Here is a 13232-nt window from a genome sequence, read left to right as displayed (position 1 = left end):
CATAATCCCCTTTTTTGGAGGTCCACATACCTTCAGGGGTTTATGATGTCTCTGCCACAAGCAGAGTCTTTGTGCTTTGAACGTTGGAACAAACCTTTTCTAAAATGACTGCTTTTCTTTTGAATTTGGATTACAATGAACGCTCAAGAGCTTTTTCTCTTTCAAGATGAAAGCTAAAACTAAGCTGAAAGACTATGCTGATTTACTAAATAATTGTTTGATTGAATACTTTGTCCACATGATAAATGTGATGTATATCATGTGAATGCTGTTCCAAAGTACATCATTATTCACAAATATATGAGTAGTTTCTCACCGGTATCTGGGTCGGTTGCACAAACAGTGGTGGTTTCAACTGTGGTTGTTGGAGTCTCGGCTAAAAAAAAAAAAAAGAAAAAAAAATCAAATGATCTTACTTGCAGGTTAATGCTCTGAACTCAGAAATGTGTTCAAATTTGCCCGTAAATGGTTAGTAGTAATAGTGAGGTGCACCACTATTGCCTAATGACCTCCAAATGACCCCTCTTGTTTATGTCTTCGAGATCCAGTCAAAAGAAACCCCCTCCCCTCTGTTTAAAGAAATAAATAAATAGATGCAGTACCACATTCCAACATAGCGCCCCCGGGTAGCCGCCGTACTATTACTACAATGGTTGAAGTTATAGTATGGCACAAAATGGAAATGGATTGTAAAAATAATCACTCAAGTGCTTTCGGTGACAGCCTTTCCAGATTATTGAAAGAGGTAGAACTAAAACCAGAGTGTTACACAGGTTGGGAATGTTCCAGAGAATGGCATTAAACATACATATACAGTATCCCCATGGAGACAAGTGGAATTAACGCAAATTGTCACGTATTGAACCGTCCAGGGAAAGTGTTTGAAACTGTGATGAAAACACAGAGTGTTTAGAGATACTTCTCCATAAAGTACAGTAAAAGTATGTATGTTTTTCCTGTCAAAATAGTTCTAGTATGCTATTTTTTTTCATTTGAGTCATTGAAGGAGTTTCACAGATTATTGTAGTACTTACTTTTAGGAGGAGGATCGCAGAACTCTGGAGGACACCTAAAGCGAACTTTATAGTCTGAACACCGGCCGTTTTTCTGATCCTTGTTCCTACAGACGAATCCTGTCACAACGTCACACCTGGAAATACACAGGAAATTAGTTCTAAATATTCACGACTTATTTTCCATTGTGTTGTGTGTTGTTATGTCTAATGTCCTTGTACATTTTTACATTAATGAGTATTTAGAAATTCACATCATTGCCATTCTTTTTTATCAAGCGTTACGGTCTTGATTTGCACAAAACATTTAAAAAGATCTATTAATACTCACTTGTAGATGACGTCCCCGGTGGACGAGACTGGCAGGCCCGTGATGGTCAGGACTTCGATTTCGAGCGGATTGGCGCAGATCTTTCCAGGGTTTTCTTTTCGTAAATTAAAAAGAGTCTCCCAGTCTCCAGTAGCAGAGGGGTCGTCTCTGTCAAACCACTGAGTCCAGCATTCTGCAGAATAAAACAAGACAAACATATTGTAAGGGACCTACAGATGAATGAACGAGCTGTACCATGGTGACAGAAGTACCAGAAATAAGGCTTTTTGTTGCTAGAGAGCTCATAATCCCCTTTTTTGGAGGTCCACATACCTTCGGGGGGGTTTATGATGTCTCTGCCACAAGCAGAGTCTTTGTGCTTTGAACGTTGGAACAAACCTTTTCTAAAATGACTGCTTTTCTTTTGAATTTGGATTACAATGAACGCTCAAGAGCTTTTTCTCTTTCAAGATGAAAGCTAAAACTAAGCTGAAAGACTATGCTGATTTACTAAATAATTGTTTGATTGAATACTTTGTCCACATGATAAATGTGATGTATATCATGTGAATGCTGTTCCAAAGTACATCATTATTCACAAATATATGAGTAGTTTCTCACCGGTATCTGGGTCGGTTGCACAAACAGTGGTGGTTTCAACTGTGGTTGTTGGAGTCTCGGCTAAAAAAAACACAAAAAAACAAAATCAAATGATCTTACTTGCAGGTTAATGCTCTGAACTCAGAAATGTGTTCAAATTTGCCCGTAAATGGTTAGTAGTAATAGTGAGGTGCACCACTATTGCCTAATGACCTCCAAATGACCCCTTGTGTTTATGTTTTCGAGATCCAGTCAAAAGAAACCCCCTGCCCAATGTTTAAAGAAATAAATAAATAGATGCAGTACCACATTCCAACATAGCGCCCCCGGGTAGCCGCCGTACTATTACTACAATGGTTGAAGTTATAGTATGACACAAAATGGAAATGGATTGTAAAAATAATCACTCAAGTGCTTTCGGTGACAGCCTTTCCAGATTATTGAAAGAGGTAGAACTAAAACCAGAGTGTTACACAGGTTGGGAATGTTCCAAAGAATGGCATTAAACATACATATACACTATCTCCATGGAGACAAGCGGATGGCGCCACCAGGCCAAGTCACAGGTCACAACTATAGAGAGGTGACCGACTCAGTGAGAATGCAATAGAAACAATTAAATTAATGCAAACTTTCAAGTATTGAACAGTCCAGGGAAAGTATTTGAAACTGTGATGAAAACACAGAGTGTTTAGAGATACTTCTCCATAAAGTACAGTAATAGTATTTATATTTTAACACTTCATTTATTCACAGGATTATTGTAGTACTTACTTGAAGGAGGAGGATTGCAGAACTCTTGAGGACACATGAAGCGAACTTTATAGTCTGAACACCGATGGTGTTTTCGCTTTCGGCCTTTTCTGCGTTTTTTCTGATCAGAGTTTAAACAGATGAATCCTGTCTCAACGTCACACCTGGAAATAACCCCAATTTAGTTTATTACTTATTTGTCAGGGACAATGTACAAACACATTCATCTAGTAAAAGGGAAGATGCTTTGCACCAGATCTAACGAAAAACGTGCACTGGGCATGTGCAGGACACATAAATGAAAACATTATAAATACTACAAAGAGTTTCTATCCGTTCATCTTATAGCGACTCACACATTAACAACCTAATTAGAATATAGAACTTTTCATTCTCAACAGGAGGACACAGTGGTTTACTGTGTCAAATGACTTTCTTAGGTCAAGAACACAGCACCCACCACCCACCACCAGCTCCCCCCGTCCAGTGCTAATATGTTCTGTAAAGCAGCAGCAGGAACTCTCTGTGGAATGGTAACTTCGGAAGCAGAATTGTTTGTTTTTTTTGCACACAAGGAATGGGCTCAGTAAATCCATGTCATTCTTATGACCACGCCTTACAGTCTTGATGATCACCCTTACTTTTTTAAACAAAGATCTATACTCACTTGAAGATGACGTCCTTGGTGGAGGAGAGTGGCTTCCCTTTTTTGGTCTGGACCTGGATTTGGAGCGGTTTGGAGCAGATCCGTCCTGGGTTCTCGGCCCTCAGATTACGGAGCGTCTCCCAGTCTCCACTTCCACTGGGGTTGTCTCTGTCAAACCACTCGGTCCAACACGCTGCAGGAGACACCAGAAGTATTCAAGTTTTCTATTTGTTTCCAATGTCAAGTTAGAGATAAAGAAGGAGCAAAAATTAAAATACATGTTTTTTTCATGTTCATATGAATAATTGTCTCCATGGCTGATGTTCCACAGTATGACTTTAAATAAATTGGCGGAATCCCTAATTGGTCCAGGAGTGTTCCATTGTAGAAAATTTTCAGGACTTTATTATGGACCCTGGAGCGGGACACGCCCGGGGCATTCTGATGCTAATCAGGTACTCAGGAGGGAGCCAAAGTCGGGTTACAATAGGATGCCGATAGCCCATTACAGGGCTGATAGTAAAAAAGAAGAGCAGTCCCAAGTGAAACCAAAAACTCCCTTTATCAGGAGTAGGATATGAATCCTGAGTTCTCAGATTGAGAAAGACTCTTGGATGAGAGTCAGAACGAGTCCAGATGATACGACTGAATCTTTTCTATACTGTTTGACTTTAAAGCTATTTATCTTATTCATCTATCTGTCTAGCAGATCTGGGGTCTCATTTATAAAACTTTACGTGGAATTCTTATTAAAGTGTACGTCTATGGACAAAACACAATCTTGACCTTTTTCAAAACTAGTACAAAACCACAGTTAGATAGATACTTTTAATGCCACATTACTGAACATTTGAGACAGAGCGACAGCAGCAGAGCTGTGAGAGCAGGGCTTTTCTTACCAGAGTCAGGCTTGGAGTCACTGCCGGAGTCAGGCTTGGAGTCACTGCCGGGGTCAGGCTTGGAGTCACTGCCAGAGTCAGGCTTGGAGTCACTGCCGGGGTCAGGCTTGGAGTCACTGCCAGAGTCAGGCTTGGAGTCACTGCCGGGGTCAGGCTTGGAGTCACTGCCGGAGTCAGGCTTGGAGTCACTGCCGGAGTCAGGCTTGGAGTCACTGCCGGGGTCAGGCTTGGAGTCACTGCCAGAGTCAGGCTTGGAGTCACTGCCAGAGTCAGGCTTGGAGTCACTGCCGGGGTCATGCATCATGTTACTGCCAGAGTCAGACTTGGAGTTACTGCCAGAGTCAGGTTTGGAGATACCGCCAGAGTCGTCCCTGCCGGGGTCATGCATCATGTTACTGCTGGACAGGACACTTCCTGTAAAAGGATAAAACATGTGGAATCAAGATTATTCTGGAAAGACGATGAAAATAAAAGCATGAAATACGACGATGATCATGTAACGTCTAATCCATCCAGAGTTTGTAATTTCAATAGAATTATATTTATGCATTATAAATGTGTCTTTTTTATTTTATTTTGTCATAATTATCAATGCATTTAAATGTGAATAAAATCATTGTACAAAGTTGTAGTAGTGAACTCACCGAGCAGCAGCGCATGACTCAACAAGACGAGCTGGAAGAAAACATCAGCGACAATCATGAAACGGCAAATAAAATATCAGTAAAACATCAATGAAATATCTATGAAATATCAATGAATTCATTACCCAGTGACTCATGATTGCGTGTTGGTGCGACTCTGTGGAGAGAAAACACACACGTCATAGTTCTGCATTTGACCCTCTCCAGATCTGAGCTTTAGCCAAAAGGTCGAGATTCAAGATCCAAGCTTCAATTTATTGTCTTTTTCATGGACACATAAAAACAGAAACTGAGAAACCCTCAAAGTCAGATACAAGTAACTACAATTAAATACACATAAATAGTAGTAATATAAGTAATAGTTATAATAATAGTAGTAATAGCAGTAAATTTAAGGACGAAACTAGTGCCTAATTTAGAGTTCATCTACAGCAAGCAAGAGTAAAGTAACTTCAAAGTAACATTAGAAGTATAAAGTATTTGGGGAACTACAGTAACAGTCTGGAGGAAACATCTGATTTATAATTTGAAGTTATTGTTAATGTTGGATAAAACATTATAATGCACAAAGTGGAAGAACAACCCAAACTTTGACTCAAGTAAAAGTTCTGTTACACGTCAAATATCAAACTAAATGTCTGAGAAGTACTTTTTTATGATCACGTTTCTAAATGTAGTGAAGCAGAGGCTGAAGAGTTCTATTTCAGCTTCAAATCTAACATTTATGAGCTTCTGCAGTTGTAAGATCGAGGTTTACAATTTAAATGAACGTCAGTCAATAAATACACAAATAAACATGTAACATTTAAAAAAAACACTGTCAAAGTCTTTGTTACGTCACTTGACAATATAATATAATATACGAATTAAACAATATGTGCAAATTCTGCCTCTGACAAAGCAACTCTGTAATAGTAATAGTACTAAATATATAAATATATTCAGAATACAAGTCACTCACCAGGTGCTGAAGTGCCGTCGCTCACTGAAGTCGCTCAGAGTCCGGCTTAAATAGTTTAAGTCGGGCTCATATCTGCTCCCACAATGCAATCTGTTCTCCGGCTGAAGATATCCATGCGTTATTATGAAGAAAAGGATGCTCTTCATATCTGAGGCCACGACGCCACGAGATATGAACAATACTGGGTCAGAGTCAAAGATCCTTCACTTATTTGGACTTTTTTATTCAGATTTGTTCACATTTCAGTCTTTTTATTGATTGATTGATTGACTGACTGATTGATTGATTGATTGATTGATTGATTCACCAGTATTTTTGGGGAAGTGAGCATTTGTTTCTTCCTTTCCTCTTTTCATGGGACATCCTTGTTTTCAGTCAGATCACAAAAACTAGAAGCTTCCATGTGACGGTCAAGGTCATTCCCACTTTTACCCACAAGAAAAGCCTGTGTTTGATCCGTCTCCATGGCAACAGACCGAGCTTCGTTCAGTTATAGCTTCATCATAAATATGGGTTATGTGCTAATAAAACAGCGCTGCAGAATCGAGCGCGTTCTAACTTCGCACGCTTTAGCTTCTGTTCAGTGGAAAAACATCGACAGCAAATTAAATCAAATATATTTTACGCTTGATTCATTACAATATTAATGATAAAAAATAATACAGCGATGTAATAATAATCATCTCTTTTCGCAACAGTCATTTTATAGTTACTCAGTTCAGCCAAACATACTTCATCATGACTTCAAACATACTTCATCATGACTTCAAACATACTTCATAATGACTTCAAACATACTTCATCATGACTTCAAACATACTTCATAATGACTTCAAACATACTTCATCATGACTTCAAACATACTTCATCATGACTTCAAACATACTTCATCATGACTTCCTTCAAACATACTTCATCATGACTTCAAACATACTTCATCATGACTTCAAACATACTTCATCATGACTTCAAACATACTTCATAATGACTTCAAACATACTTCATAATGACTTCAAACATACTTCATAATGACTTCAAACATACTTCATAATGACTTCAAACATACTTCATCATGACTTCAAACATACTTCATCATGACTTCAAACATACTTCATCATGACTTCAAACATACTTCATCATGACTTCAAACATACTTCATAATGACTTCAAACATACTTCATCATGACTTCAAACATACTTCATAATGACTTCAAACATACTTCATCATGACTTCAAACATACTTCATCATGACTTCAAACATACTTCATAATGACTTCAAACATACTTCATCATGACTTCAAACATACTTCATAATGACTTCAAACATACTTCATCATGACTTCAAACATACTTCATCATGACTTCAAACATACTTCATCATGACTTCAAACATACTTCATCATGACTTCAAACATACTTCATCATGACTTCAAACATACTTCATAATGACTTCAAACATACTTCATAATGACTTCAAACATACTTCATCATGACTTCAAACATACTTCATCATGACTTCAAACATACTTCATCATGACTTCAAACATACTTCATCATGACTTCAAACATACTTCATAATGACTTCAAACATACTTCATCATGACTTCAAACATACTTCATAATGACTTCAAACATACTTCATCATGACTTCAAACATACTTCATCATGACTTCAAACATACTTCATCATGACTTCAAACATACTTCATAATGACTTCAAACATACTTCATAATGACTTCAAACATACTTCATCATGACTTCAAACATACTTCATCATGACTTCAAACATACTTCATCATGACTTCAAACATACTTCATCATGACTTCAAACATACTTCATCATGACTTCAAACATACTTCATCATGACTTCAAACATACTTCATCATGACTTCAAACATACTTCATAATGACTTCAAACATACTTCATCATGACTTCAAACATACTTCATCATGACTTCAAACATACTTCATCATGACTTCAAACATACTTCATCATGACTTCAAACATACTTCATCATGACTTCAAACATACTTCATCATGACTTCAAACATACTTCATCATGACTTCAAACATACTTCATAATGACTTCAAACATACTTCATCATGACTTCAAACATACTTCATCATGACTTCAAACATACTTCATCATGACTTCAGACATACTTCATCATGACTTCAAACATACTTCATCATGACTTCAAACATACTTCATAATGACTTCAAACATACTTCATCATGACTTCAAACATACTTCATAATGACTTCAAACATACTTCATAATGACTTCAAACATACTTCATCATGACTTCAAACATACTTCATCATGACTTCAAACATACTTCATCATGACTTCAAACATACTTCATCATGACTTCAAACATACTTCATAATGACTTCAAACATACTTCATCATGACTTCAAACATACTTCATCATGACTTCAAACATACTTCATCATGACTTCAAACATACTTCATAATGACTTCAAACATACTTCATCATGACTTCAAACATACTTCATCATGACTTCAAACATACTTCATAATGACTTCAAACATACTTCATCATGACTTCAAACATACTTCATCATGACTTCAAACATACTTCATCATGACTTCAAACATACTTCATAATGACTTCAAACATACTTCATAATGACTTCAAACATACTTCATCATGACTTCAAACATACTTCATCATGACTTCAAACATACTTCATAATGACTTCAAACATACTTCATAATGACTTCAAACATACTTCATCATGACTTCAAACATACTTCATCATGACTTCAAACATACTTCATAATGACTTCAAACATACTTCATAATGACTTCAAACATACTTCATCATGACTTCAAACATACTTCATCATGACTTCAAACATACTTCATAATGACTTCAAACATACTTCATAATGACTTCAAACATACTTCATCATGACTTCAAACATACTTCATCATGACTTCAAACATACTTCATAATGACTTCAAACATACTTCATCATGACTTCAAACATACTTCATCATGACTTCAAACATACTTCATCATGACTTCAAACATACTTCATAATGACTTCAAACATACTTCATCATGACTTCAAACATACTTCATCATGACTTCAAACATACTTCATAATGACTTCAAACATACTTCATCATGACTTCAAACATACTTCATCATGACTTCAAACATACTTCATCATGACTTCAAACATACTTCATCATGACTTCAAACATACTTCATAATGACTTCAAACATACTTCATCATGACTTCAAACATACTTCATCATGACTTCAAACATACTTCATAATGACTTCAAACATACTTCATAATGACTTCAAACATACTTCATCATGACTTCAAACATACTTCATAATGACTTCAAACATACTTCATAATGACTTCAAACATACTTCATAATGACTTCAAACATACTTCATCATGACTTCAAACATACTTCATAATGACTTCAAACATACTTCATCATGACTTCAAACATACTTCATAATGACTTCAAACATACTTCATCATGACTTCAAACATACTTCATAATGACTTCAAACATACTTCATCATGACTTCAAACATACTTCATCATGACTTCAAACATACTTCATCATGACTTCAAACATACTTCATCATGACTTCAAACATACTTCATAATGACTTCAAACATACTTCATAATGACTTCAAACATACTTCATCATGACTTCAAACATACTTCATAATGACTTCAAACATACTTCATAATGACTTCAAACATACTTCATCATGACTTCAAACATACTTCATAATGACTTCAAACATACTTCATCATGACTTCAAACATACTTCATCATGACTTCAAACATACTTCATAATGACTTCAAACATACTTCATCATGACTTCAAACATACTTCATCATGACTTCAAACATACTTCATCATGACTTCAAACATACTTCATAATGACTTCAAACATACTTTATAATGACTTCAAACATACTTCATAATGACTTCAAACATACTTCATCATGACTTCAAACATACTTCATCATGACTTCAAACATACTTCATCATGACTTCAAACATACTTCATAATGACTTCAAACATACTTTATAATGACTTCAAACATACTTCATAATGACTTCAAACATACTTCATAATGACTTCAAACATACTTCATCATGACTTCAAACATACTTCATCATGACTTCAAACATACTTCATCATGACTTCAAACATACTTCATCATGACTTCAAACATACTTCATCATGACTTCAAACATACTTCATAATGACTTCAAACATACTTTATAATGACTTCAAACATACTTCATAATGACTTCAAACATACTTCATCATGACTTCAAACATACTTCATCATGACTTCAAACATACTTCATAATGACTTCAAACATACTTCATCATGACTTCAAACATACTTCATCATGACTTCAAACATACTTCATCATGACTTCAAACATACTTCATCATGACTTCAAACATACTTAATCATGACTTCAAACATACTTCATCATGACTTCAAACATACTTCATAATGACTTCAAACATACTTTATAATGACTTCAAACATACTTCATCATGACTTCAAACATACTTCATCATGACTTCAAACATACTTCATAATGACTTCAAACATACTTCATCATGACTTCAAACATACTTCATCATGACTTCAAACATACTTCATCATGACTTCAAACATACTTCATAATGACTTCAAACATACTTTATAATGACTTCAAACATACTTCATAATGACTTCAAACATACTTCATCATGACTTCAAACATACTTCATCATGACTTCAAACATACTTCATCATGACTTCAAACATACTTCATCATGACTTCAAACATACTTCATCATGACTTCAAACATACTTCATAATGACTTCAAACATACTTCATCATGACTTCAAACATACTTCATCATGACTTCAAACATACTTCATCATGACTTCAAACATACTTCATCATGACTTCAAACATACTTCATAATGACTTCAAACATACTTCATCATGACTTCAAACATACTTCATAATGACTTCAAACATACTTCATCATGACTTCAAACATACTTCATAATGACTTCAAACATACTTCATCATGACTTCAAACATACTTCATCATGACTTCAAACATACTTCATCATGACTTCAAACATACTTCATAATGACTTCAAACATACTTCATCATGACTTCAAACATACTTCATCATGACTTCAAACATACTTCATCATGACTTCAAACATACTTCATCATGACTTCATGGATCGATGGATAAACGGGACGATCGTGTCGTGTTGTAAATATTATTAACATGATTATTAATGTGTAATAGAACAAGATTAACAAACATTGGAACTTGTCCTGGTGATTCCAAAATAATGAACAATGAATAGCTCCAGATATGTAAAAAATAAGTAAGTAAAGTAAAAATTAAATACATACATTTCCAGTTGTACGGATATACATATGTAGTGCAATAAGAAGTGAATTGTTTTGTATTATAATGTGGACTGTGGTTTGCATGTGATTCCCGTGTCGGACACAAGGAGGCGCACCGACCCCTGCGTGCGACGCCTCAAACCGCGAGCGCCACCTCTGACATATAAGTTGTCGGAATGAAGTATTAGATATGTAAGTATTTGATATGGGACTGCGTGATTGTGTGATGTATCTCTGATCAAAGCGATGGAGTGAAATATGTCACGGATCAGGCCAAGGACGAAGACTAAGACGAAGACGAGATAAAGACGAGTTCAGCGTCTGAGTCTGCTTTTCATTTCACTGACATCAGAGACATCCAGGTCAAGTACTGCCATACAAGTACTGCCATACAAGTACTGCCATACAAGTACTGAAATACAAGTACTGCCATACAAGTACTGCCATACAAGTACTGCCATACAAGTACTGCCATACAAGTACTGCCATACAAGTACTGCCATACAAGTACTGAAATACAAGTACTGCCATACAAGTACTGAAATACAAGTACTGCGGTACAAGTACTGCAATACAAGTACTGCGGTACAAGTACTGCAATACAAGTACTGCCATACAAGTACTGCCATACAAGTACTGCCATACAAGTACTGCCATACAAGTACTGAAATACAAGTACTGCCATACAAGTACTGCCATACAAGTACTGCCATACAAGTACTGCCATACAAGTACTGCAATACAAGTACTGAAATACAAGTACTGCCATACAAGTACTGCCATACAAGTACTGCCATACAAGTACTGCGGTACAAGTACTGCAATACAAGTACTGCCATACAAGTACTGCGATATAAGTACTGCCATTCAAGTACTGCCATACAAGTACTGCCATACAAGTACTGCCATACAAGTACTGCCATACAAGTACTGCGGTACAAGTACTGCGATACAAGTACTGCCATACAAGTACTGCGATATAAGTACTGCCATTCAAGTACTGCCATACAAGTACTGCCATACAAGTACTGCGATATAAGTACTGCCATACAAGTACTGCGGTACAAGTACTGCGGTACAAGTACTGCAATACAAGTACTGCCATACAAGTACTGCCATACAAGTACTGCCATACAAGTACTGCCATACAAGTACTGCGATATAAGTACTGCCATTCAAGTACTGCCATACAAGTACTGCCATACAAGTACTGCGATATAAGTACTGCGATATAAGTACTGCCATTCAAGTACTGCCATACAAGTACTTCCATACAAGTACTGCCATACAAGTACTGCGATATAAGTACTGCCATACAAGTACTGCCATACAAGTACTGCCATACAAGTACTGCCATACAAGTACTGCGATATAAGTACTGCCATACAAGTACTGCCATACAAGTACTGCCATACAAGTACTGCAATACAAGTACTGCCATACAAGTACTGCCATACAAGTACTGCGATATAAGTACTGCCATACAAGTACTGCGATTTAAGTACTGCAATACAAGTACTGCCATCAAAGTAATGCGATCCGAATACTAATTTCATAAATTTTATTTCTTTACAGGAAATTAGAAAAAATCTCTTTTTCATCTGTTAAAACACAACACAAAATAAACAAACAAACAAACACATGACACAAACACACACATAAAACAATCAATAAAATGAACCAATACATAAAAACACATTTATACAATATTTGGTCACATTCTATAAAACAAGTGCATCTGAGGCTCGTTCTTGACCAGATCTTTCAAATCATTAAAAGGTTTTTAAATGATTTAATTTAAAAGTGTTTGTTTTGTTCCAGTCTCTGACACGATCAAAACGTCCTGAGACTTCAAACGCTGAAAGCTTGAACTATTCGGCAATAAATATGATAAATAATCAGATACTGTGATCCAAGTACTGCGATCTAAATACTGCAATCCAA

Source organism: Eucyclogobius newberryi, unplaced genomic scaffold, assembly GCF_026437365.1.
Source record: "Eucyclogobius newberryi isolate DKJ021-1_F unplaced genomic scaffold, fEucNew1.0.hap1 SCAF_10, whole genome shotgun sequence".
NCBI lineage: Eukaryota > Metazoa > Chordata > Actinopteri > Gobiiformes > Gobiidae > Eucyclogobius > Eucyclogobius newberryi.
This window is presented reverse-complemented; position numbering follows the sequence as displayed.